The following is a 26,397-nucleotide window of genomic DNA, read 5'->3' as shown; positions in this document are numbered from 1 at the left end:
TGCACAGGTCGACACATGACGGCGTGATATCGTGACATGCTTCTGGAGTAGATCTTGCACAGTTCAATGCATAAGCCCGTGCACAGTGAGGCGTGATATCGTGACATGCCTCTGGAGCAGATCTTGCACAGGTTGATGCATAAGCACGCGCACAGTGAGGCGTGATATCGTGGCATGCCTCTGGAGCAGATCCTGCACATTTTGACACATAAGCACGTGCACAGTGAGACGTGATATCGTGACATACCTCTGGAGCAGATCCTGCACAGTTCGACACATAAGCACGCGCACAGTGAGGCATGATATCGTCACATGCTTCTGGAGCAGATCTTGCACTGGTCGATGCATACGCGCACAGTGAGGTGTGATATCGTGGCATGCCTCTGGAGCAGATCCTGCACATTTTGACACATAAGCACGTGGACAGTGACGGCGTGATATAGTGACATACCTCTGGAGCAGATCTTGCACAGGTCGATGCATAAGCACGCGCACAGTGAGGCGTGATATCGTGGCATGTCTCTGGAGCAGATCCTGCACATTTTGACACATATGCACGAGCACAGTGAGACGTGATATCGTGACATACCTCTGGAGCAGATCCTGCACAGTTCGACACATAAGCACGCGCACAGTGAGGCATGATATCGTGACATGCTTCGGAGCAGTTCTTGCACTGGTCGATGCATATGCACGCGCACAGTGAGGTGTGATATCGTGGCATGCCTCTGGAGCAGATCCTGCACATTTTGACACATAAGCACGCGCACAGTGAGGCATGATATCGTGGCATGGCTCTGGAGCAGATCTTGCACAGGTCGACGCATAGGCACGCACACAGTGAGGCGTTTTATTGTGGCATGCATCTTGTGTACATCCTGTACAGTTCGACACATAAGCACCCGAGCGATCTATACTTTATAAGTATAGGCAATGCATAATGAGGCATGCATCCTAGACTTCTATAGTGATTCAATCATCTCACAATGCACTTCTGAAGCCCATCGTCAGTACATTCTGTCTTTTTACACACCACTGTCGTGAGCGGGCAAGGCCTCTGTGCAGGAGCTCGACGGGGGTGCGGAGAAGGCAAGCCTCTATGCAGGAGGTCCCCAGGGGACACAGTCACTCTAGGCCTCTATCCAGAAACTCCTTAGCGGATACTGAGGACCTAGGCGTTGGGGGACACGAGGAGCCAGAGATCTATGCAGGAGGTCACTGGGGATACTGAGGACCGAGGCCTCTAGGCACGAGGCCTCTGGGCAGGAGCTCACTGGGGGACACTGAGGGCCGAGGCCTCTAGACAGGAGCTCACTGGGGGATATGAGGACCGAGGCCTCTGGGCAGGAGCTCATTGGGAGATAGTGAGGGCCTAGGCCTCTGGGCAGGAGCTCACTGGGGGATATGAGGACCGAGGCCTCTGGGCAGGAGCTCATTGGGAGATAGTGAGGGCCTAGGCCTCTGGGCAGGAGCTCACTGGGGGACACTGAGGGCCGAGGCCTCTGGGCAGGAGCTCACTGGGGGATAGTGAGGGCCGATGCCTCTAGGCAGGAGCTCATTGGGGATACTGAGGACCGAGGCCTCTGGGCAGGAGCTCATTGGGAGATAGTGAGGGCCGAGGACTCTGGGCAGGAGCTCACTGGGGATACTGAGGACCGAGGCCTCTGGGCAGGAGCGTGCCAGGGTACAGAGATGACGTAGGCCTCTATTGAGGAGCTCTTCGAGGATACAGAGGACCTAGACCTAGACAGCAGGGGCTGTTCAGAGACACAGAGGACTCACGCCTCTATGCATCTTCCTGGGTGACAGGGAGGACTTAGGCCTCTGTACAAGAGCTCATCGGGGGATACAAAAGACTTAAGTCTCTACTGAGGAGCTCTATGGGGTTATGGAGGACCTAGGCCTCTAGGTAAGACCTTGCTAGGGGGACACGAAGAACGTAGGGCTCTATGCAGGAGCTCAACAGGGGACACAGAGGACGTAGGCCTCTATTGAGGAGCTCTTTGGGGATACGGAGGATCCAGGCCTCTATGCAGGAGCTTGCTGCGTGACACAGAGGGCTTAGGCCTCTGTACAAGAGGTCATCAGGAGATACAGGGGATTTAGGCCTCTATTGAGGAGCTCTGTGGGGTTACGGAGGATCTAGGCCTCTATGCAGGAGCCCAACAGGGGACATAAGGGACTTAGGCCTCTATGCAGGAGTTCATCGTGGGAAACATGGTGTAAAATCAAGCCCTTCATCCTAGAAAACAACAACGGATGTGCTGTCCAAGCCATGGTCCTCTCCCACTTGGATGGTGGCAATGCCCTTCTGGAAGGCTTTCCGGCAACTACCCTAGCATCCTTGACATGCATCCTGCATGCTGCAGCAAGACTCATTAAAGGACTCCACAATTTCAACCACATCACCCCGACCCTCATCAAACTGCACTGGCTCGTGTTGCAAGCCTGTATCATCTACAAATCCTGTTGCATCATCTACAAGGCTGTTATCCTGATGCCCCCAAGCTACTTCATGGAGATCCACCAGAAGTCAGGAAATGTGCAGACTTGAATTACGACACTGCAGGAAGGAAAGAACCAGAAGATAGGCCTTCTCTGTCTAAGCTCCAAGACTCTGGAACCTCCTTGTTGTCAACCTCCGACTTACCTCATCACTTCTACAGTTCAGGAAAGAGCTGAAGACCTTCTTCTTCAAGGAGTGGCTCTTACTTAACACCTAGGTTCCAACACCCTGCACTCCCCACCCTACCTGAGACTCGGTCATCTGCTCCTCACTGTCTTCCCCCAGGCTGCCAATTGCCCACCCTCCCCTATTAGCTCCCCGCTCCTTTTTCTCTACTTCCCTCACTGTGTTCTTCCCCTGTGATTGTAAAGCGCTGTGTTGCTTCCCGGAGCTAGGTCCATGCTCCATAAATACCCTAATAATAATAATAATAATTATAATAATAAAAATGCTGGACAATGGCCCATCTGTACAGGAGCTCGATGGGGGGGATAGAGGACCTGGGCCTCTATGCAAGAGCTTGTCAGGGGACACAGTGGGTCACGGCCTCTATGCAGGAGCTCGATGGGGGGATGGAGGACCTAGGCCTCTATGCAGGAGCTCGTAAAGGGACACAGTGGGCCATGGCCTCTGTGCACAAGCTCGCCAGAGGGGCTGGAGGACCTAGGCCTCTATGCAGGAGCTTGTCAGGGGACACAGTGGGTCACGTCCTCTATGCAATAGCTCGATGGGGGGGATGGAGGACCTAGGCTTCTATGCAGGAACGTGTCAGGGGACACAGTGGGCCATGGCCTCTGTGCAGTAGCTCGCCACGGGGGATGGAGGACCTAGGCCTCTATGCAGGAGCTTGACAGGGGACACAGTGGGTCACATCCTCTATGCAATAGCTCGCCGGGGGGATGGAGGACCTAGGCCTCTATGCAGGAACTTGTCAGGGGACACAGTGGGTCACGGCCTCTATGCATGAGCTCGATGGGGGGATGGAGGACCTAGGCCTCTATGCAGGAGCTCGTAAAGGGACACAGTGGGCCATGGCCTCTGTGCACTAGCTCGCCAGAGGGGATGGAGGACCTAGGCCTCTATGCAGGAGCTTGTCAGGGGACACAGTGGGTCACGGCCTCTATGCAATAGCTCGATGGGGGGGTGGAGGACCTAGGCTTCAATGCAGGAGCTTGTCAGGGGACACAGTGGGCCATGGCCTCTGTGCAGTAGCTCGCCACGGGGGATGGAGGACCTAGGCCTCTATGCAGGAGCTTGTCAGGGGACACAGTGGGTCACGTCCTCTATGCAATAGCTCGATGGGGGGGATGGAGGACCTAGGCTTCTATGCAGGAGCTTGTCAGGGGACACAGTGGGCCATGGCCTCTGTGCAGTAGCTCGTCACGGGGGATGGAGGACCTAGGCCTCTATGCAGGAGCTTGACAGGGGACACAGTGGGTCACAGCCTCTATGCAATAGCTCGCCGGGGGGATGGAGGACCTAGGCCTCTATGCAGGAACTTGTCAGGGGACACAGTGGGTCACAGCCTCTATGCAATAGCTCGCCGGGGGGATGGAAGACCTGGGCCTCTATGCAGGAGCTTGTCAGGGGACACAGTGGGTCACGGCCTCTATGCAATAGCTCGATGGGGGGATGGAGGACCTAGGCTTCAATGCAGGAGCTTGTCAGGGGACACAGTGGGCCATGGCCTCTGTGCAGTAGCTCACCACGGGGATGGAGGACCTAGGCCTCTAAGCAGGAGCTTGTCAGGAGACACAGTGGGGCACAGCCTCTATGCAATAGCTCGATGGGGGGATGGAGGACCTAGGCTTCTATGCAGGACCTTGTCAGGGGACACAATGGGCCATGGCCTCTATGCAATAGCTCACCAGAGGGGATGGAGGACCTAAGCCTCTATGCAAGAGCTTGTCAGGGGACACAGTGGGCCACGGCCTCTGTCCAGTAGCTCGCCACGGGGGATGGAGGACCTAGGCCTCTATGCAGGAGCTTGTCAGGGTACACAATGCGCCATGGGCTCTGTGCAGTAGCTTGATGGGGGGGATAGAGGACCTCTATGCAGGAGCTTGTCAGGGGACACAGTGGGTCACGGCCTCTATGCAATAGCTCGATGGGGGGGATGGAGGACCTAGGCTTCTATGCAGGACCTTGTCAGGGGACACAGTGGGCCATGGCCTCTGTGCACTAGCTCTCCAGAGGGGATGGAGGACCTAGGCCTCTATGCAGGAGCTTGTCAGGGGACACAGTGGGTCACACCCTCTATGCAATAGCTCGATGGGGGGGATGGAGGACCTAGGCTTCTCTGCAGGAGCTTGTCAGGGGACACAGTGGGGCATGGCCTCTGTGCAGTAGCTCGCCACGGGGGATGGAGGACCTAGGCCTCTATGCAGGAGCATGTCAGGGTACACAATGGGCCATGGCCTCTGTGCAGTAGCTCGATGGGGGGGGGTAGAGGACCTAGGCCTCTATGCAGGAGCTTGTCAGGGGACACAGTGGGTCACGGCCTCTATGCAATAGCTCGATGGCGGGGATGGAGGACCTAGGCTTCTATGCAGGAGCTTGTCAGGGGGCACAGTGGGCCATGGCCTCTATGCAATAGCTCGCTGGGGGGGATGGAGGACCTAGGCCTCTATGCAGGAGCTTGTCAGGGGACACATTGGGTAACAGCCTCTATGCAATAGCTCGATGGGGGGATGGAGGACCTAGGCTTCTATGCAGGAGCTTGTCAGGGGACACAGTGGGCCATGGCCTCTATGCAATAGCTCACCGGGGGGATGGAGGACATAGGCCTCTATGCAGGAGCTTGTCAGGGTACACAGTGGGCCACGGCCTCTATACAGTAGCTCGATGGGGGGGATAGAGGACCTAGGCCTCTATGCAGGAGCTTGTCAGTGGAAACAGTGGGCCACAGTCTCTGTAATAGCTCGCCAGGGGGGACGGAGGACCTAGGCTTCTATGCAGGAGCTTGTCAGGGTACACAGTGGTTCACAGTCTCTATGCAATAGCTCGCCAGGGGGAACGGCGGACCTAGGCTTCTATGCAGGAGCTTGTCAGGGTACACAGTGGGCCACAGTCGCTATGCAATAGCTCACCGGGGGGGGATGGAGGACCAAGGCTTCTATGCAGGAGCTTGTCAGGGGACACAGTGGGCCACGGCCTTTGTGCAGTATCTTGCCAGGGGGGACGGAGGACCTAGGCTTCTATGCAGGAGCTTTTCAGGGTACACGGTGGGTCACAGCCTCTCTGCAGTAGCTCGATGGGGGGATGGAGGACATAGGCTTCTATGCAGGACCTTGTCAGGGGACACAATGGGCCATGGCCTCTATGCAATAGCTCACCAGAGGGGATGGAGGACCTAAGCCTCTATGCAAGAGCTTGTCAGGGGACACAGTGGGCCACTGCCTCTGTGCAGTAGCTCGCCACAGGGGATGGAGGACCTAGGCCTCTATGCAGGAGCTTGTCAGGGGACACAGTGGGCCATGGCCTCTGTGCAGTAGCTCGATGGGGGGGGATAGAGGACCTAGGCCTCTATGGCCTCTATGCAATAGCTCGATGGGGGGGATGGAGGACCGAGGCTTCTATGCAGGACCTTGTCAGCGGACACAGTGGGCCATGGCCTCTATGCAACAGCTCGCCGGGGGGGGGGGGTGGAGGACCTAGGCCTCTATGCAGGAGCTTGTCAGGGGACACATTGGGCCATGGTCTCTATGCAATAGCTCGCCGGGGGGATGGAGGACCTAGGCGTTTATGCAGGAGCTTGTCAGGGTACACAGTGGGCCACGGCCTCTGTGCAGTAGCTCGATGGGGGGGATAGAGGACCTAGGCCTCTATGCAGGAGCTCTTCAGGGGACACAGTGGGCCACAGTCTCTGTAATAGCTCGCCAGGGGGGACGGAGGACCTAGGCTTCTATGCAGGAGCTTGTCAGGGTACACAGTGGTCCACAGTCTCTATGCAATAGCTCGCCAGGTGGGACGGAGGACCTAGGCTTCTATGCAGGAGCTTGTCAGGGTACACAGTGGGCCACAGTCACTATGCAATAGCTCGCCAGGGGGGGGGGATGGAGGACCAAGGCTTCTATGCAGGAGCTTGTCAGGGGACACAGTGGGCCACGGCCTTTGTGCAGTTTCTTGCCAGGGGGGACAGAGGACCTAGGCTTCTATGCTGGAGCTTTTCAGGGTACACGGTGGGCCACAGTCTCTATGCAATAGCTCGCCAGGGGGATGGAGGACCTAGGTTTCTATGCAGGAGCTTGTCAGGTGACACAGTGGGCCACAACCTCTATGCAATAGCTTGCCGGGGGGGATGGAGGACCTGGGTTTCTATGCAGAAGCTTGTCAGGTGACACAGTGGGCCACAACCTCTATGCAATAGCTTGCCGGGGGGGGGATGGAGGACCTAGGTTTCTATGCAGGAGCTTGTCAGGGGACACCGTGGGCCACAGCCTCTATGCAATAGCTCGCCGGGGGTTAGGCCTCTTTGCAGGAGCTTGTCAGGGGACACAGAGACCCTAAGCCTCTATCCAGGAACTCGATGGATACAGAGGACCTAGGCCTCTATGCAGGAGGTCGTTGGGAGATGCAGAGGACTGAGGCATTTATGCAGCAGCTCATCAAGGGATGCAGAGGACGTAGGCATCTATGCAGGAGCTTGTCAGATGGAGATGCAGAGGACGTAGGGCTTTATACGGGAGCTTGTCAGGGAACAGAGAGAATCGGCTATCCTGTGAGGAGGCAAGGTTCTCTAAGGCAAATAAAAATTATCCTAGGAATACGATCAGTGTACAGGTTTCAACAAACCTGTCTACCCAGCTTGCAGAATCAATGTAGAGTCTTACACAGAGCAGGGCAGGGGCGGGCGGCATCTCCATGAGGAACCCGCCAGAAGCTGGTAAGATAGCTCAGCGGGTTGTGCGCTCGCTGCTGCGATCTGAGCATGATCTGCAGGTCACAGGTTTGAATCCTTGCAAGGCCAACTCAGCCTTTCATCCTTCCGTGGTCGATAAATGAGTACCAATTTCAGTTGGGTGATATTGTATGTAAATATGTGCCCTGTAATGCGCTTTGGATTAAGGCGCTATATTAATAACACATGATTATCATTATCATTACTCTCCTCAGGATCCATAGAGGGAGGTGCCAAGCCTCCCCAACCCCCCAATAGGAACAACAGGCAAAGGCAAGCGGGACGAGAAAAAGGAGCCAAGCATCGTTAACTCCACAGCACTTTGTGGTTGGGGGGGGGCATGTCAGTGATACCTAGGTAAGGGCCACAAACGGTGCTTCTGAGACAAGGAGGGGCGATTGCTCATCTGTGGACAGAGACGGTGGCAGAAGAGAGGTGAAGCATCCGTGCTGTCATTATGCAGCACCGGAGAGGGAGGTTTCAGCCCCAACAGCAGGATAGTGTAAGTTTCCCATTCCCTTGCATTGGGGATGGAATTATTTTAAGATGGAGAAAGTACAAAAATATTTGAATTTTTATAAGAAAAGTCGGGAGTCTCCTGCCTAAATATGTTGTCTTAGCATGTATGGGTGAAGAGACATGAAACAAACCAGCACATGGGCTGTGTGAGAAACCTGATGGTATTCTCCTGTTTACTCCCCCTTTATCCCTATCACCATACCCAGTTCCTCCCATCGCAGACAGTATACAAACTATCCAAGAATTACCTGTCCCACAATGCCTCAGATACTGACAGAGAGAAAGGAATGCAAGGAAATGGGAGTAAAGTACCCAAGCTTGAGACTCGAGATTCCCCCTTTCTCCTATTCAAGCCAGAACCCTCTCCTCTTTAGCCAGGGGTCACTTACCTTTGTGCCACATATCCCCCTCAGCAATCACTGGGACGAAGAAGACAAAGCAAAGAGGAAGGAAGATCTCCCATACGGATCAACAGAGAACAGGTTGCTATGGAGAACGGCCATGTTGTCACCTTAATGAAGTCAGGCAAAGTCAGGCAATTCATTTAAATAATCCACTTCACTTAACCAATATGCAAAGTATAAAAGATGTGTTTCTAAACAGCATAGTGAGTGATCTGGGAACCTGTTTCACATCGAGGAGACCGCAAATGGACCAGAAGCGAGGAGGAGAGCGGCATGCCAGATCAATGACCCACTGTGAGAGAAAGGCTGCAACATGGCAAAGGAGCTGTGCCTCCCGAGGGCTGGAACCAGGCCAAGAACTTGCTACGGACATTGTGTGAACAAGTGATCATTCCCCTGGGGTAGCGAGAGCCCAGGCGTCCGAAGGGCCGTGAGAGTGAGCCCTGGTCCCAAGGCTGAAGGAAGGAAACTGTTGCAGTGCCACGCAGCAGCCGGTGAATGTCCAAAACTAAGAGGAGCCCATCCACGTGTGCGTGAAGATTAAGTAAACACAGTCTATATATACACAGTCTATATATATATGAACGACATTGCCACCAAGGAAAGGGCATTTGAGAGAAAGATTGCTGAACGCCAGGTAAGAGAAAGAACAGCATTAGAAAGGTGGAGAAGCAGTGGATTCTGGAACTGGAGGTTTAAAGTATGTGAATATAAAGAAAAGGAAAGGGAGAACGAATGTGAAGTGATACAGTATAAAGAAAAAGAGGCAAGAACAAGGGCTTATGGGACTTGTGGTCTGAAAGTTAAAAGTGAAACTAAAAATACCGTAAACACAAGCCACAGCCAGGATATCAGGGGGGGTCCCGCACAGGGCTGGGGAAAACATACTGTGTGTTTTTGGAAGGCCCTGATATTAGGAAGCAAGAAGGAAACAGTGAATGTTGAGTCAAAGTGGTCCTGCGATGGTCTATAAAGAAAGCCACGCACATTCGAAAGACTTTGACGTCTGAAAGTGGTCCGAGTCCGATTGAGGAAGACCTGAAGTATACTAAGCTTGAGGAAGGGAGCCCCCTTACAACATTTTTTTAAAAACAATTTTATTGATTTTATTCAAACAACAAATAACAATCCCAACTCAACATACAGTGGTTACATATCTTGCTCGTAAATACACATACATTTTACTTTTTCGCCCCCTGTCTTCCCCGTTCCACCCCCCTCCCAAGCCTACCGTCTCCCATTGTTAGTCTCCACCCTCTGCAGTGGGGGAGGCTTCTCCCGTCATGTTTATTGAATCATCATCACTTGGTCCATCATACGTGGGCCCAAATAGCTCTGCTATTAGCTGTCTCCAACCCACTAGGGTTTCCGGCTTCACCCTCTATGTCTCCTTTGCACGCTTCCTGCCATGCCACTGTTTCTGCCTCCACCCACTTCTGCAAGTCCCTCCACCACGTCTCCACTTTGGGTTTGTGGCATGCTTTCCATCCCATTGCTATCCTCCTCTTCGCCAATACATATGCCAGATCTTTCAATTTGCTCACATGTTTAAGCTTCCGCAGTCTGGGGAACCCTCCCAACAAACAAGCCCACGCCGTATCCACCTTCATACGGATTCCCTTGTCTTCCATTTTCTGCGCTATATCTCTCCAGTATTTCGCTATCTGTGGACATGCCCAGAACATATGCACCATTCCTGCGTTTTCTTCATTGCATTTGGGACACACCTGGCTTCCAGCATTCTTAAATTTGGCCACCTTTAATGGCGTCAGATATGCTCTGTGCGTTATATACAACTGCATTTGTTGCAGCCTAGCGTTTCTCGACACTTTCTTATGATACCCCTGAGCCCTTTCCCACATCCCGTCACTCATCACATCTCCCACTTCCTCCTCCCAGGCCAGTCTAAGCTGCACCACTTCCTTGCCCACTTGAGTCATCATCATCTCGTACACTCTAGACGTTTCCTGCCCACCTTCCGCTATATCATATATCACATCTAGTGGGGTTTCCGGTTCCTCTGCCAGTTCCACTTTGGACCAGGTATCTTTAATTCGTTGCACCATCCTATGATATGTAATATATTGCCCAGTGCTCAACCCCGTTTGTTCCACCAGATCCTCATATTTCAGTATTTTCCCCTCTTGCCACACATCCCCCAATGTTGCTATTCCAACCGGTTCCCAATACTTCCTAATCATTAACCTTGCTCTGCTGTTCCCATCATTGTAACCAGTGGGATTTGCGGAGAGTACAGGGCCGGCTTATCCATCAACCGGCACGCCCTCTGCCACATCCCCCACCCAAGACCCAACATCCCCGGGCAACCCTGCTCCCGCTTGGGTAACCTTATCATTTCTCTCAAAAAGTATGGGGTGCAATCTCCTTGATGCAGCCTATGCTCTAACCTGGACTCCGCAGAGGGCCATTTGGCTACATGTTGCAACTGGCTCGCTACATAATATACTTCCCAGTTAGGTAATTTGATGCCTCCTTTCTCATGCAGGTTTTGGAGTTTCCTTAGGGCTACCCTGTTCCTCATCCCGTGCCATAGGAATTTCCTGCATATGCTGTCCAGCTTAATAAAGAATTGCCGGGGTATGGAGTATGGGATGTTCACGAAGCAATGCAACAGTCTGGGCAATGCCACCATCTTGAGCATTGCCCCACGTCCCATCATTGCTAAGGGGAGTTTTGCCCAGAACGTCATGCTGTTTTCCAGTTTCTGAACCGTTCTTTCTGTATTATGCCTATGTTCGGCTTCTACTGTATGATGTATATCTATCCCTAGATACCTAAAGGTTGTGGTCTCCCATGGTATCTGGAGTACTGGCAAATTCTTCGCCAAGAGCCCTTTGTATCTGCCCAGCGGAAATACACAGGATTTACTTGGGTTCACGGCTGTACCTGAGAGTTCAGAAAACCTATCTATCACTTTTAATACATACTGCAGATTCTCCTCTGGGTAGCGCAAATACAATAACATGCCGTCTGCGTTTAGTGAAATTAAGTGCAGTGTTTCCCCAACTACAATGCCTATTTCGTCATATTGCTGTCTCAGATAAATCACCAGTGGTTCTAAGGCCAGAATATATAACATGGGGGACCAGGGGCATCCCTGTCTGGTCCCCCTACAAGTTGCCACCTTTCAGAAATCACAGTTCTTGTCTTCACTCTCGCTAATGGCTCGCTATATAGAAGTTCTATCCAGTGAAGATATCCTGGTCCCATACCAAAGCTGGCTAGGGCCGCCTTCAGCCAGGGCCACTTGACAGAGTCAAATGCCTTGATCGCATCCAGCGATACTATCGCCATTTCACTAGTGTTCCTTTCAGTATGTTCAATCACTCGATGGAGTTGCCTCAAATTGTTCGAAATATTTCTATTCGGGACATATCCTGTTTGATCAGGGTGGATTAATTTGGTTATGACCTTTTTCAATCTGTTTGCCAACACCGCTGTTAAAAACTTACTATCTTGGTTTAACATCGATAGGGGTCTATAGGAACCACAGTCACTCCCAGGTCTATCTGGCTTGGGGAGTGGTATAATAACTGCTTCACGCAGCGATTCCGGTAGTCTCCCAACTTCATATGCTTCGTTAAGCATTTCCAGCAGTGGGAGGAGAATCTCCGCTTTATATGCCTTATAAAATTCACTTGGGAGTCAGTCAATTCCCTGGGTTTTACATGTGGGCAGCTGCCTCACTACTTCTTATAACTCTTCTAGAGTGATCGGGCATCCAGCACCTCCCTTTCTTCTACACTAATTTGGGGTAGCCCAATATCTTCCAATACGTCTCTTATTTCCCCTCTCTCGCTTCCCGTCTCGTCTCCATACAAGCGTCTATAGTAATCTACAAATTCTTGGTTGACCCCCTCCTGCGTATCCACTACATCGCCATTATCTCTCACCATTGTTCTAATTGGGGGCCTAGGAGTCTCGTTTTTGTAAAGCCATGCCAGGAGTATTCCTGGTTTGTCACCTCCAGCATGTTGTCTTTCTATGTACTTTTTATAGTTAAGGTTACATAATCTCTCCCAACATCCTGCACATTTCTGCTGCAGGCCCAGAGCCTTTTTCTATATCTGCCTTAGTGTTACTGCCTTGTTTTAATACCCTCTCCAATTCCTTCTCAGAGTCCTGTAGTTCGGTCAGAATCCCATCCTGCAGTCCTTTAGACTTGGCTATGGCTATTCCTCTCACTACCACTTTAAATGCTTCCCAGAGTGTGCCCGCTGTCTTTACACTGCCAGTATTTATCTCGAAATAACTTTTATTTCCTCCTGCATGTCCTCCCTGAATACGCTGTCTTTAAGAGCTTCTGCACGCAATCGCCATGTGGGTATCCTTCCCCTAGGGGGTCAGTATTGCCATGTTAGCAACAGTGGCGAGTGGTCCGAGAGGACTCTAGCTTTGTATTCCGCCTGCGGTATTTTGGTCAGCAACTCCTGCGTGACAAATACATAGTCCAATTTTGTATGTAGGCCCTGTGGGGCCACATAATGTGAATAGTGTCTATTCTGTGGATGGCATGTTCTCCATACATCTGTAAGCCCAAACTCCGCCAATAGAGCATGTTGTGCCTTTCCAGCCGGGGTGGGTCTAACTATTTTAGTGTCTGATCTATCTATGGTGGGGTTCAACACACAATTGAAGTCTCCCCCCCCCCCACAATATGGCCCCTCCCACGCTGCCACTGAGCTTACTATACAAGGTCCTAAAATACGCAGCTGTATCTTGGTTCGGAGCATAAGTATTCACAATGCAGATCTCTCTGTTATCCACCATCCCTCTCATAACCACCATCCTACCATCCGCCTCTACCTGCAAGTTCAGCAACTGAAACGGAACATGCGGGGCCACCCATGTGATTACCCCTCTTGCATAGGCGGAGTATGTTGCCCCCACTATCGTCCCTCTCCATTTTTTTCGTATCACTTCTAGTTTATCTTTCGTTAAATGAGTTTCTTGTAACAGGGCTATATTCACTTTCTGTCTGCGTAGGTACATCATTACCTTGTTTCGCTTCAGATAACTGTTGAGCCCCCTAACGTTCCAAGTGACTATCTTAAGGTCTCCCATGGTTCATTTAGTTTCCCGTGAGGTGTAGGCTTACCCCATAACTCTACCCCAACTATAACAAACCACAGCACACAACCCCTTCCCACCCTACCCCAACCTCAAAAGTTGCCCAGCTCCATCCCAGGATCTCAGGCTCCCCCGCGTTTGGGCCTACCCTGGTACCCCGGGCAAGACCCCAGCAGGGCATCACCGCACTATTGGTAACCTAACAGAACTATAAATGGGGGATGTACAGGTTGGTCCTGCAAGGCTCCTTATTAAATTCTAAATCGCAATATTCGTGGATCATGAATGTATCTCATCCCGACAACACCATTCCGCTGGCTACTGCAGTGACTATATTCAAGTCCCACAGTCTTAAGTTCTGAGACCCCCGGTGCCCCTCTCGTACATTACTTTTCCGCGTCACCACCTTCTCCTGTCCGAATGTCCGACTCCTGGGGGCATCCCTGGGTGTCGAGCCATCCCATGGCTTCTTCCGGAGTTTCAAAAAACAAAGTTCTGTGCTTATGAAAAACCTTCAGTTTGGCCGGGTAGAGCAGCATGCATTTATGACCCGCTTCTCACAATCTCCTTTTGACTGCCCCAAAGTTCATTCTGCTCTGCTGCACCGTCAGGGTATAATCCGGGTAAGCCGTTATAATTGCCAAGCCTCTCTGTATTGTCCCACCTTTGCAGAAGTGTTCCAGGATCCTTTCACGATCCCTGTAATTAAGTATTTTAGCGATCACCGGCCTAGGTGGGCCTCCTGGCGGCGGTCTCATCGTTAGGGCCCTGTGCGCCCTTTCTACTGCGAACCCCTGAGTCAGCACTCCCCCAGTGATTTCCTGTAGCAACATTGTTTCAACAAAATCCGTGGGGTTATGGCCTTCCGCTCCCTCTGGTAGTCCAACAATACGGATATTATTTCTCCGGGCCCGCCCTTCTGCCTCCTCCGCTATGCTCTCCAGATTACCCAATCGCTGTACCAGGGCATGAAGCTCTGATCGGTTAGAAGCACAGTCCGCCGTGTTAGGGCCCATCTCCTTCTCAAGGTTTTCCATGCGCTCCGCCAGAGACCGTACGTCTTGTCGTAGCAGATTCACATCCTCCTGCACTGCCCCGACCTGAAGCTCCAGTGCTGTTTTTAATTCTGCCACCCCCAGTTCGAGCGTGGTCTCCCAAGCCGCTTTCAAATCGGCGATCGCTTCGAGGACCTCCTGATTCGCGCCCATGGTGGCACTGCTCCCAGCTTGGGCTTTGTCTTTGCTCCTGGCTCCTTCCGGGCCTGGTGGCGTCTTTGTATATTCCTCTAATGTAGGTTGCTTACTCTTCAGTCTTGGGGGTTTATTAGACATGGCGCTGTGCCTAAGAGTCGTGAATCAGCCCCTTTACCCGTGGTCATCAGTCCCAGCAAGGGTGGGTTCTCACTGTCCTCAAAGGGCCGGTGATATCTGCTAGTTTCTTCGATCGTCCACGCTCCGTTTGGAGCACTCCACCAGCGTTTTCCCTTTTGTTTTCCTTCTTCGTGGCCACCCGAACTGGGCAATGTGATAGTTATTTCATATCCCTAGCGATCTTCCTCTGTTGTTGTCGGACGGAGACAGCCCTTCGTTTCAGGGGTGTGCCCCTCGGGATCTCTTTGTTCTCGTCCGTGGCCATTTTGGTGCCCTCTCCGCGGCCACCTTCTCAGGACAAAGTAACGATGCAGCCGTTTCTCCGCCCCAAATTTGCAGTCGACCTGCTCAAACTTTGTTCTGTATCTTCCCACATCTGTACATACTTTTGGGCCACCACTAATCCAAAAAATATGCGTTTCTTGGTCGGATCAAGTTGTCGGATCACGGAGCTCGCAGGGTTTCCAGCCTATTCCATGGCTGCCAAGCCACACCCCCCCCCTTACAACATTGTGTTGAACTTTATCATGAGAGGTCTGAGCCCAGCAGAGGGGGACCTACAAGAACTGTGTGGTAAAAGGTCTGAGCCCGGCAGAGGGGGACCTACGAGAAATGTGTGATGAAAAGTCTGAGGCCAGCAGAGGGGGATCTTTGTGAACTTTTTGGTCAAAACATTATTTGAAGTCAGAGAAAGAGATTTTAACGTGGAAGGCCGGATGGGCCTCTGTTTACTGTGTTGGAAACCGAGCAAGAGTGTGCATCCTGGCTACAAGGATCGCCTTACCCCCGGGAGGCCTAGTGTGGGGAAGAGAGCTGGTTCAGTCATATTATCATTTGAACACTGATTTTTCCTTTTGCATACCTTTATCCCTTTTCACAGTTATTCTGTACGTGTAAGGACAGGCATTAGGTTTTGTAAGCGATTTCAACCCAGCACTCCAACTAAGTCAATGCCCGGTATGGGATGACAATGGAAACCCTTTTTTATATATTTTTATGCCAAAAGTTATTTTAATTCTGGATGATGTACCCTTATATAACGCCCCTCTCTTTGAATCCCCCCAGCCTCACTGAACCAAGAAGAAGGTTTGTTTTGCAAATTAAAATATTTATTTGAAGAATTAAGCAATAGATAGATTACACTTTTATGAATATGAACAATATCTAAATATCACACTATTATGAATATGAACAATGATCAGCAATGAGTAATATCACAATATCAACAATCTCTTTAATCAATTAGGAGTAGAAATAGGAAGAATAATGTAGCAGAGAATAACTTTGTGTGGGTTGAATGAAATGCAGTGATATGAAAGAATACAACACAGAAATAAACTTGATATGAATTCAACCAAAGACAATGTAATCACTCTTTCCCCCTGTTAGTACTCACTCCCCCCCAATATGCAATATGAAGAGATGGAATGAGGGCACACAGGTTTCAGGAATAACAATCAACAATTGCAGTTTCAATCCCGATTCCCCCCAGCAAGCTTAGAGAGAACAGTACTGATTTTAAAACAGGTCAATTGCTTTTAAATGTGGTTTGAATTGAATGGGAAAAATGCAAAAATGATTTTTAATTCGCTAAATAGGATTCAGAACTAGTGAGAGTTCCTTTGGATAGTTTCAGGTAGACACTAGCAATGGTTGTAGGATGATTAGCAGATGGAAAACGAAATTCAGAAGTTGAAATCAAGAAATAGCTATTTTACATGCAGTGAAATTGAGCCAAATTATGGAAGGACTGTAAGGAATTGGAATGTTGTTTTGGGTTTGTTTGAAAGCTGAGGATGCTAGCTTCAAAATGAAATTTAAATTTCATTTCGAGGACGTACGGTTCAGAAGTTACAGAGGTTTTAGTCAAGGTAGATACCATCTGGGCATATTCCTGTAATTTTTCTTGTTCCTAACATAATCACAATTGCTAGAATATTAACTTTTTCATGGTTCAGTCTCTGAATGTCACACAGATTCCAGATTAGTTTTAAACTGTGAGAGAATTTTTAAGTTTAATAACCTATAAATCCCATATTTTTATCAGTCCAGTACAATTTGCTATAAGTCTTTTTCTAAAACATACAGTTAGTTTAGTTTCAAATCCACATTTTCAGTCTGGTCCGCCTCCAAGGCTTGGCTGAGTCAGAGAGTCACATGGGCTTCTTCGTTCCAGGGCAGTTGGTGTCAGTCAGACCCGAGTTAGCATTTTCATTCAGCTCAATGGAGTCCCTTGTCTTCACTCAGAGCAATATGCCAGAGTGCCCCTCCCATTTCCTTTCACACTTGCCTGTCAGATACTCAGCAGAGCACAGGGGAAAAGATTCCTTTGTTTAGCGAGAAGGTGTGGAATGTGCTTGAAGCTCAGTGTGGCTAACTTTAACCTTTAAACACAATGGGCCTCATCATGACTTGGGCGGTAACGCCGGCGGTATTACCGCTGGCGGTATTAGCCCTACCGCCGAACTCCCCGGCGCTAATAGCGCCGGATCACGAGTTCGGGGGTAATGTTAATTCCCATTCCCCATTGAGCCCATTCGGGCCAAGTCCTGATTTGGCGGACCCTTATGTCCGGCAGTAATAGCGCTACCACCGGATTTAAGGCTTACCGCCAAAGTCGTGATGAGGCCCAATGTCTGAAATTGTCTTGTCCTAAAATATAAATTACATTTTTAACAAATACATCAACCAATTTCTTAATTCAAGCCTTTTTAAAATATAGTTCTGAATTGTATCCACCTCTTAGGCTTCTGATAGCAAGTCTTTCTTTGGCATACTTTGAGTTCAATGTACAACTTTAAACATGACAGGTTTTAGAAATCGCCGGCTTCTGACAGAGGTAAGTACCAGTATTATGCCCATTTTCAACATAATTTTCCAAACAAGCAATCTTCAATGTGGATTTTCTTCTTATAAGTGTACTTCTGTGGACATTGTATTTATGTGGATTCTTGAAGTAGAATGATGTTTAACACGCAACAAGGAGGTTGGGTCTTCTGGGTGGTTTGTGAGCCATGATGTTTGCAAATTTGACAACCAAGAAAAACAGATTTTCACACAGCTCTGTGTTTCTTTTGCAATCAGCCTTGCTTTTTGGGCAGCCAAATGATGGGTTTTGGCTCTGGTCTCCTGTGTTACCACTGAGATAGGCAAAAGTGGATGGTGGCCTATTTTTCAGATTTTTACTGCGCACTTCTGGGTGACTTTTAGCGCGCAAAAATGCTTTCTGGCGGCCATTCTGATGTTCCTGATACAAGCAGCACACAGGAATGTTGCAAGGCCTATACTAGTGGGTTGAAACATCCCACAAGCCCCCCATCTTGCAATTGGGCATTGTTCTTCCGTCAATGGAAATTCGCAAGACTGGGATGTCAGCCTCATCTTTTGTGATTCCACAAATGGCAAAGTTCATCCTCTTTTCCTCCATCAAAGGTGGATCGATCGCTTCTCCTCACCAGTCCTGATGTGAGTATTGAGCAATACTCCGGGCCCCTTGGATCTTTGCTCCCGGTCCCGGGTAGTCCTTCTTGGTTAGTCTTCTTGGTTTCCAATCAACTATAGGTTATCCTTGGATGACAAAGCAAAAACATATTTGTAGACATTTCCCCACCACTATAAATGTAGTGGGGCGGACACATACATTTTGATAAATCAGGACACATTTTTCTATTGTAAATTATGGACTATATATGGAATATAGTTGGATTCTAGGGAGCTGGAGTGACCCTCTCTGGGGTTCCAGAAGACTCCTCCAGTTGCTGCAGAGTGTGCCTAGGATGGCAACACTTTAGTTGATTAATATGGACCCACATATCTTCCCCTTCTGCCAAACTGCCTCTGGGGATGCAGATTTTGTAGGAGACTGGTGAGATTTTGTCTACAATTTCAAAAGGACCCCTCCAGTTAGGCAACAATTTGCACTGTTTGGTCTGGTTCCTTTGGAAATTGTATAAGTAGACCCAGTATCATACATTGTATTCTTTTCTGGTAGTCTTTAAGTCATAATGGGTCTTCATGCTGTCGGCTGATCTTTCTAGATTTCGCTGAGCATAGGCAAAAGCATGTTGAAGGTGTTTTCTTATATTTTCAACATACTCATGAGTTGTGGAGGCATTGATCAATGTCTGCTCCTGGGTTCTGTAGAGCAGATGCTGGGGAAGCACCATCCTGCGTCCAGTCATCAGCTCAAATGGTGACATTTTAGTTGCAGATGAAGGGGTAGATCTGATGGCTATTAGGACAAGAGGTAATTGAATATCCCAACTTGCTCCAGAATCTGCCACAAACGTTTTTAATATGCCCACAATTGTTCTATTATATCTCTCTACTGCACCGCTAGAGGCTGACCGGTAAGCAATGTGTAGCTTCCTTTTGACCCCAAGTATCTCCCACATCTTTGTCATTACTTCGCTGGTGAAATGGCTACCTCTATCTGACTCGATCCTTTGGGGTAGACCAAAACGCGAAAAGACGTGGTTGATCATCAGGGCAGCTGCTGTTTCTGCCTTGCAGTTTGGGGCCGGGAGACATTCCACCCATTTAGTAAACAAGCATGTCACGGTGTGGAAATCGAAATAATATTGTACCTCCTATCGCATTGTTTGAATGTATGTTGGCCTACGCCAAGTTGTCTAAAAACATCGTGTACATAGATTCCGCGGCAAAGGTCTTGACCTTAATGTATTGTGTAAATCGCCATCTTGGATTCAGTCGCCATTTTAGGTTCTCTTGTAGTGTGCAAGTCACCCTGAACAACAAAATGGAGGCCGAATGACATTTCGAGTGGGGTTCTGGCCGTTGTGACCTCCGCACACATGAATAAGTAATATGCCCGCAGGCCACTTGTTAGGGTCGTGAACTGAGACCTTGTCCTATCCCTGACCTATGTGTAAATGAACAACTGTATCAGCGGAACTGATCAAAATGCATACATTATGGGATTGAACTGGCAACGAACCCTAGGTCTGGTTCTGAGAATGGTTAACTTGCGAGGGGGTTGGCCAGAGCTGGATAAAAAAGTATAAAAACCAGAGTATCCCTCACACTAACACGGCGAACTACCGTTGATGGTTCGTTCTGTTACTCTGAGGGCCGAATAGCTATCCGTATGTCAATTGACTTTTGGTAATTGTTGTATCTTTGAATAAAGCGCTTTGTATGTCCTTTGTAACCTGTGTTGGTGTGTTTCCTTTGGGCTTCCCGGCCTCATATCAATTTTTCTGTTTCCACAACGGTCAACATGTGCTTGTTCCCCCTAGAGGAGCGAATCACGGGCCCGATAAAATCGACTTGCAAATCTGACCATGGGAGTGTCATCATATCTTTTGGAGAGGTGCACGGTGTGTGAGGGATGTTGGCTGGAATTGTGCACACACAAGACACCCCTTCAAATATTGGTCGAGGTCCTTCCCCATGTGTGGCCAGTATGCAACCTCTCTTAAGATTTCAAGTGTTGTATGAAACCCCCTATGACCGGCTGTGGCCACATGTCACACCGCTTCCTAGACCGCGGACACACCATTCCGCTCGCCCCTCCTTGTCTACCCATTCCCGCACTCCCCGACACTCGTGCATTATGCTCCCCACTCACGTCGCACACAGCAGGGCACGGCATGACAGGTTTGGGGTAACGGGTGTTTATCGCCCTTCACGGCGGTGGCAGATCAACTGGAGGCTCCGTCATTTCAGGAACTCACATCCCTTGCGGAGACCGGCGCTTCCCGGCGCTTCACGGATCACGTGACTTCTGTTGCCTAGCAGCATGGCAACGCTTTCGGTTTGCATCACACGTGACTCTACGTACGACCCTTCCGAGGATAAAAGGAGTCTGTGAACCGAAGGCGTTGCTTCACAGCTGTCTTGTTTTGGATCACGTGACGTTCTCTCTTCGTTCAAGGACCTGCTCTGATTCTGACCTCGGCTCGCTCCACGGATTGCTCTTTCTCAGCCCTTCAAGTACTTTGGATTTGCCTGTTACCGACCCACGCTTGCTCCACGGATTCCGATTGCCTAGCCCTTCAAGTACTTTTGGACTTGCCTGTTACCGACCCACGCTTGCTCCACGGATTCCTCTTGCCTAGCCCTTCAAGTACTTTTGGACTTGCCTGTTACCGACCCACGCTTGCTCCACGGATTCCTCTTGCTTAACCCTTTAAGTACTTTGGATTTGCCGGTTACCGACCCACGCTTGCTCCATGGACTCCACTTGCTTAACCCTTCACTGGCTAGGGCCTCAGTCCTACAAATAGGTGGTTACCTGTTCTACCCTACAGCTTGTTCCAGCTACAGCTAGGAGACCCACGCCTTGACCCAAGACCTCCCAGGTATTCAGGTATTTTGGGGTTATGCACATAAAGGTATTCGGGCCCTGTTTCTTTACTTAACCACTGTACCTTTCCTTACAGCGCTCAAGGGGTTCTTCCGGCTGTTCCCGCGTCCTGGTTTTCCGGACTTCCACCTGTGGCCTTAATATTCACACTGACGATATTTCTAAACCGTCAGGGTGTTTCTTGGGGACAGAGGGGTTGTTCATACTCTACACGACCAACGAACTTCGTAACAGACTGTGAAGCCTTTTTTTTTGGTCGTCCAGAGTATGAATCCCTCCGCCGGGGATCCAGTGACCGCCTTGTTACAAGCAGTGGCGGCCCTTAGGACCGACATGACTACCGCCACGGCAGCAATACACCACCGTCTGGATGCCCTTCAAAGCACACGTTTTCCTTTACCCACGGATGCTGAATTCGGTGACAGAGTCCCCTCAGACCAACCAGCCCCGGTTATGGCTCCTGCACCCACTCCCATACTGCTTCCTACGCCGGTTCCCCTTGCTGCCCCCGAACGTTACCAGGGGGACCCTCGGAAGTATCGTACCTTCATTAATCAATGTAAGTTACACTTCTTGTGTAGACCCTTAGCGTTCCCCGATTCTGTTACAAAGGCCGCATTTCTTCTATCCCATTTGTCTGGGGTAGCGGCCACCTGGGCCAATCCGATGCTAGAGAACGACCATCCCGCCCTCTATGACTTCAATCTTCTTGTATCAGAAATGGCCAAAGTCTTTGATACACGATATAAAGCCCACTCCAGAGACCTCGAACTCCTAGATCTAACACAAGGCAAACAAACTTTGATAGAGTACATTACTAAGTATAACCAACTCGCTGCTGAGACATCCTGGCCAGAGGAGAAAAAAGCAATCGTATTCTATCGTGGCCTATGCAACTCCATGAAAGATGCTCTCTCAGTGGTTCCTGCCCTTCCCTCGGTATTCTCGGATTTGGTGGATCTTACGTTACAAGTAGACGCAAGGAGATCCGAGAGAAGGGCCGAAACTTCTTTTTCTGCCCATTCTGGACATCCCATATCCACCGCCCCTGTTGAACCCATGCAAATAGGAGGTGTCCGTAGTCCGATAACCCTATCCGAACGAGAACGCCGGAGAAACGACAATGCCTGCTTTTATTGCGGGTTAAACGGACACTTTGTAAGGGAATGCCCCAGACGCCCCAAGAACAAAGCATCGGGTTTTCCGAGGGCTCGCCCATGATACAGGGGGCACCGGCGAGCCTATCTTTGACCCCCTCCGAACCTGCCTTTGGCCCTGTCAGACCGATAGTGGTCCATGCCCTGCTAAAACCCACTGGGGAGCATAATGCACAAGTGTCGGGGAGTGCGGGAATGGGTAGACAAGGAGGGGCGAGCGGAATGGTGTGTCCGCGGTCTAGGAAGCGGTGTGACACCACATCATGGGCGTGACTTAACATCAGGCTTCGGAATGAGGTAGGTGTTACACCTTTCCGCCGATGGTTGCTTTGGCAACAGCGACGAGTAGGTACTGTACTGCAATCCTACTCACCCAACATGGCCGACGACTCAAGAGTCGACAGTGCAAGCAACGGTCTAGAGGATGTACGTTTCCTGCATTTGTTATGAGGCGATCACGTGATTCCTTATAGTGCAACCAGGAAGTTCAGCATTCGCGTCGCTACTCCACAGCACGGCGCTTCGTAAGTTTGTGCCTAGGAACTAGAACTTACTCACTTTGTCTTCCCTTCATTCTGGTTCTGTTCCTTATACCTCTTTCTTTCTGTGGTTTGTCCCTTAGAGATTCCCTCCTCCTCAGACCACCAATTGATCCTCTCTACAGATTTAGGCGTCCCATTGTAGCGCTCTGTACCATCGCTGAGAAGTGAGTTTCCCGGGAGCTCCCATCAATCTTTTCCCATTGTCCTTTCCTAACCCCCACTGTTTATCTAATCTCTGACTTCTGTTTTCTCGAACTAGGTCTTCTCTTTCCCTTAGGCTGAGCAGACCGCTATTTGTGGGGTTTCGCTCCGAGCATATGTGAATTCATTAATCTCCGCCTCTGGAGTAAGTAAAGATCTATTCATCCAGAGCTCTTACCTTGCAATCTAGGGCAGATACTCACCTCTCTTGTTTTCTGCTAAGGACAAGTCACGCTCACAGTCCGCTTCCCCATCGCAATCGAACCGAACACCGGAAGACGACTGCCGAACAAATCCACCTTCGTGTACCAGCAGGGTTTTTTTCCCCTCGGAGGGTTTTCCCTGGGGGTTGTGTTTTCTCCCTTGTCGAGATTTCTCATCGGCAGGGCGAGAATAGAGTTTCCCAGGAGACCTTTCCTTTCATCCGTGTTGCTGCCCTCGGAAACCATCGGCTGCCCAGGTTAGTGAGTCCCGCTATTTGTTTGCTGCTTACTTGATTACTAGTGTTTTGTCATCAAGGCGTAACAGTAGGAACCACCCACTGATCATGGCCAGCTAGGGATTTCCTCACCAACAAACCGTCTTGGGTTCGGAACATTTTGGACATTTCATCAACACTCTGAGGTCCTCTTTCCCTATGTAATCGGTATCCGTCAGGGGAAAGTTCTCAGGGTCCTCAATATGTTGATAAAACTTACCAATTATTGGATCCCTTTGTGAGCCATAATCAAATCAGCATCTGGGGTCTCCTTACTCCATTGTGCAGTTGAGAGTTCATTGTGAGCATTTGTCTGGGACCTAGTGATAGCAATGACCTGGATTTCCCCCAACAGGGACTCAATCTCTATTAGATCCCCTTGGATGGCCCCGGTTTTGGCCAGCTTATCAGCTAAGTCATTTAGAGTTTTGTCTGGTCCCTCTACTTTGGAATGACCCTTGATCTTTTCCCAGTAGATGGTCATCCCATTTGAGGTGACCAGATCATCAATATTTTGAATTCATTTCCCATGTTTCAAGGGTTTGTTATTAGCACATAACATGCCTCTGGTTTTCCAATTAACCAGGTGCTCCACGAACCCGTTCCGTACATAATCCGAATCTGTGATTATGACCAGTTCGTGGAGTTGATGTGGGACAGCAGTGAGGATGACTTGATGCACAGCCATCAACTCTACCACTTGACTACTTCGGGGACCAATCTTGTACCCAGCGGAGGGTTCTGGGAACACATTCACCCATGCATTCCCTACAACGGCCACAAGTTCTTTTTCCCCGTTGTTGTCAACATGGTAAGAGCATCCATCCACATAGACAGTGGGCATTCCCTCACACTTGTCTTCTTCAAAGACTTTGTGTGGGGAACTAAGGTATGCCTCCATGTTATCCTTGATTTTTAAACTCTCGTCCTCAAGACAGTTTTCTCTGGCGCAATCATGAAAGTCAGCCAGGCCTTGCGCGAGGGGACTCTTCTTGTTTTGGCCATATCTGACCTCCACAGGAAAGCCTTACATTGACAGAATCCAGGAAGTAATTCGGGAATTACTCACATCGCCGGCCCGGATTCTGTCACTTTGGAGATATTGCAGAGGCTGGTGTGGAGTCTCCACTATGATGTGTTCCCCCTGGATAAACGGGCGGTAATTCTTCAATGCCCACACCGTTGCCAGCAGTGCCTTCTCACAATCGTTGAACTTTTCCTCCACAGAGGATAAAGTTTTACTCGCATAGGAGATTACTTTATTGACCTTGTCATGCTTTTGGTATAATACTGCAGTCAAGCATGTCTTCGAGAACCCTGTCTCCAAGAATAACTCCTTGTTTCTGACAGGGTAAGCTAGGCAAGGCGCTTGTGAGAGGCTTCTTTTGAGTTGTTTTACTGCCTCGGCTTGTTCTGGACCCCATTCCCACTTGACCCCCCCTTCAAAAGATGAATCAGAGGTCTTGTGATCTCCGCTTAGCCCTCAATGAACTTTCTACTGTAATTAGTCAGTCCAAGGAGGCTCCTTAGTTCCTGCAGAGTTGTGGGGTCTTTTAATTTCTGGAATGCTTCCACTTTCTTTTCCTGGGGACAGAGATCCTGAGGAGTAATCTAATGCCCCAAGAAATGGACACGGGTTCTACACCACTGTGCCTTTTGAAAGGAAAGTTTTGCTCCGGCGGCCCTCAACTGGGTCAGAACATAACAGATCTCCGCTATGTGTTCCTCCACAGATGAACCTTTGATGTACATAAGCCAGGTTACCCCTCGCACCCAGGTCGGGCATGGCCTTATGTAGGAAAATGTTGAATTCATTGCCAGAGTTGATGTATCCGAAGGGGTTCCGGGTCCATGTGTACTGCTGCCCCCAAAGGTAAAGGCCAGCTTGTATTGGTCCTCCCTACTGACAGGTATAGTCCAGTATCCATTGGTCTGGTCTATTGCAGTGAATACCTGTGACCCCTGGATCTGGGCCAGCCCTTGGTCAATGTAGGGAAGAGGCCATCGGGAAGTATGGACCCGTTTGTTGAGCTTCCTAAGGTCGGCGCAGAGTCTCCACTGGCCGTTTGGCTTCAATATCCCCAGCACCGGATTATTGAATATGCTGTGGACTGGACAGATTATCCCACGGGACTCAAGGTTCTTAATTATTTCAGTAAGGGACTGCGAGAGGCAAGCGATATTGCTTCACAAACACTGGAGTCATACCAGGGTCCGTGGGAATTGTTGTTGTGTGGATGTCAGTGCGGCCACAGTCATAGGAGTCCACCGCAAAGGGATCTTGAAAATCCAAGAAAACTTGTTTCAACTTTTGCTTCTGCTCCAGAGTCTCACAGGCATCAGCTAGGCTGACTCTCTCTTCAACCATCTGCCTGAAGCCTGGAAAGACTGCAGATTTCGCTATCTCAGCAGCCTCCTCCAGCTGGGTGGAGAAGTCCCTGGTCAAAGTGCTGATTTGGACTGGTGGCTTCAGGTGGGAAAGGCATCCCTCGTGGACCTGGCAAATAACCTCATCCCTCCTGAAGTCACAGGTCACATCTTCCTTAACATTAGGGCAGGAAGTGTACACCACGAAGTTCCCCCATGCCGGGTAAAGTGTCATGATCTCTGCTTCCAAAAGGTCAGGGTTTTCCCAACTCCCTTGGAAGCAGATCCATAACCCAGGTTCCGAGTGCCAACCAGTCCCAATTTGGACCTTTTGGACCCAGTCCTGGCGCCAGTGGCACCAGGCTCATAAATATGCCCAGTCCCAGCGCTGGAAGCGCCGGGCTCATAATGCTTGGGTGGACTTACCTGCAGCAGACCATGCTGCTTACTTGCCTGCCAGTTGAGCCTCTGATCCTCTTCTGTTTGGAACTACTTTTCCTGTTGGGTGGGGCAGGAGCCACTCCCTAGGTTCAG

Source organism: Ambystoma mexicanum, chromosome 8 (assembly GCF_040938575.1).
Source record: "Ambystoma mexicanum isolate Mex_15411 chromosome 8, UKY_AmexF1_1, whole genome shotgun sequence".
Taxonomy (NCBI): Eukaryota; Metazoa; Chordata; class Amphibia; order Caudata; family Ambystomatidae; genus Ambystoma; species Ambystoma mexicanum.
Note: the sequence above shows the minus strand (reverse complement) of the source record.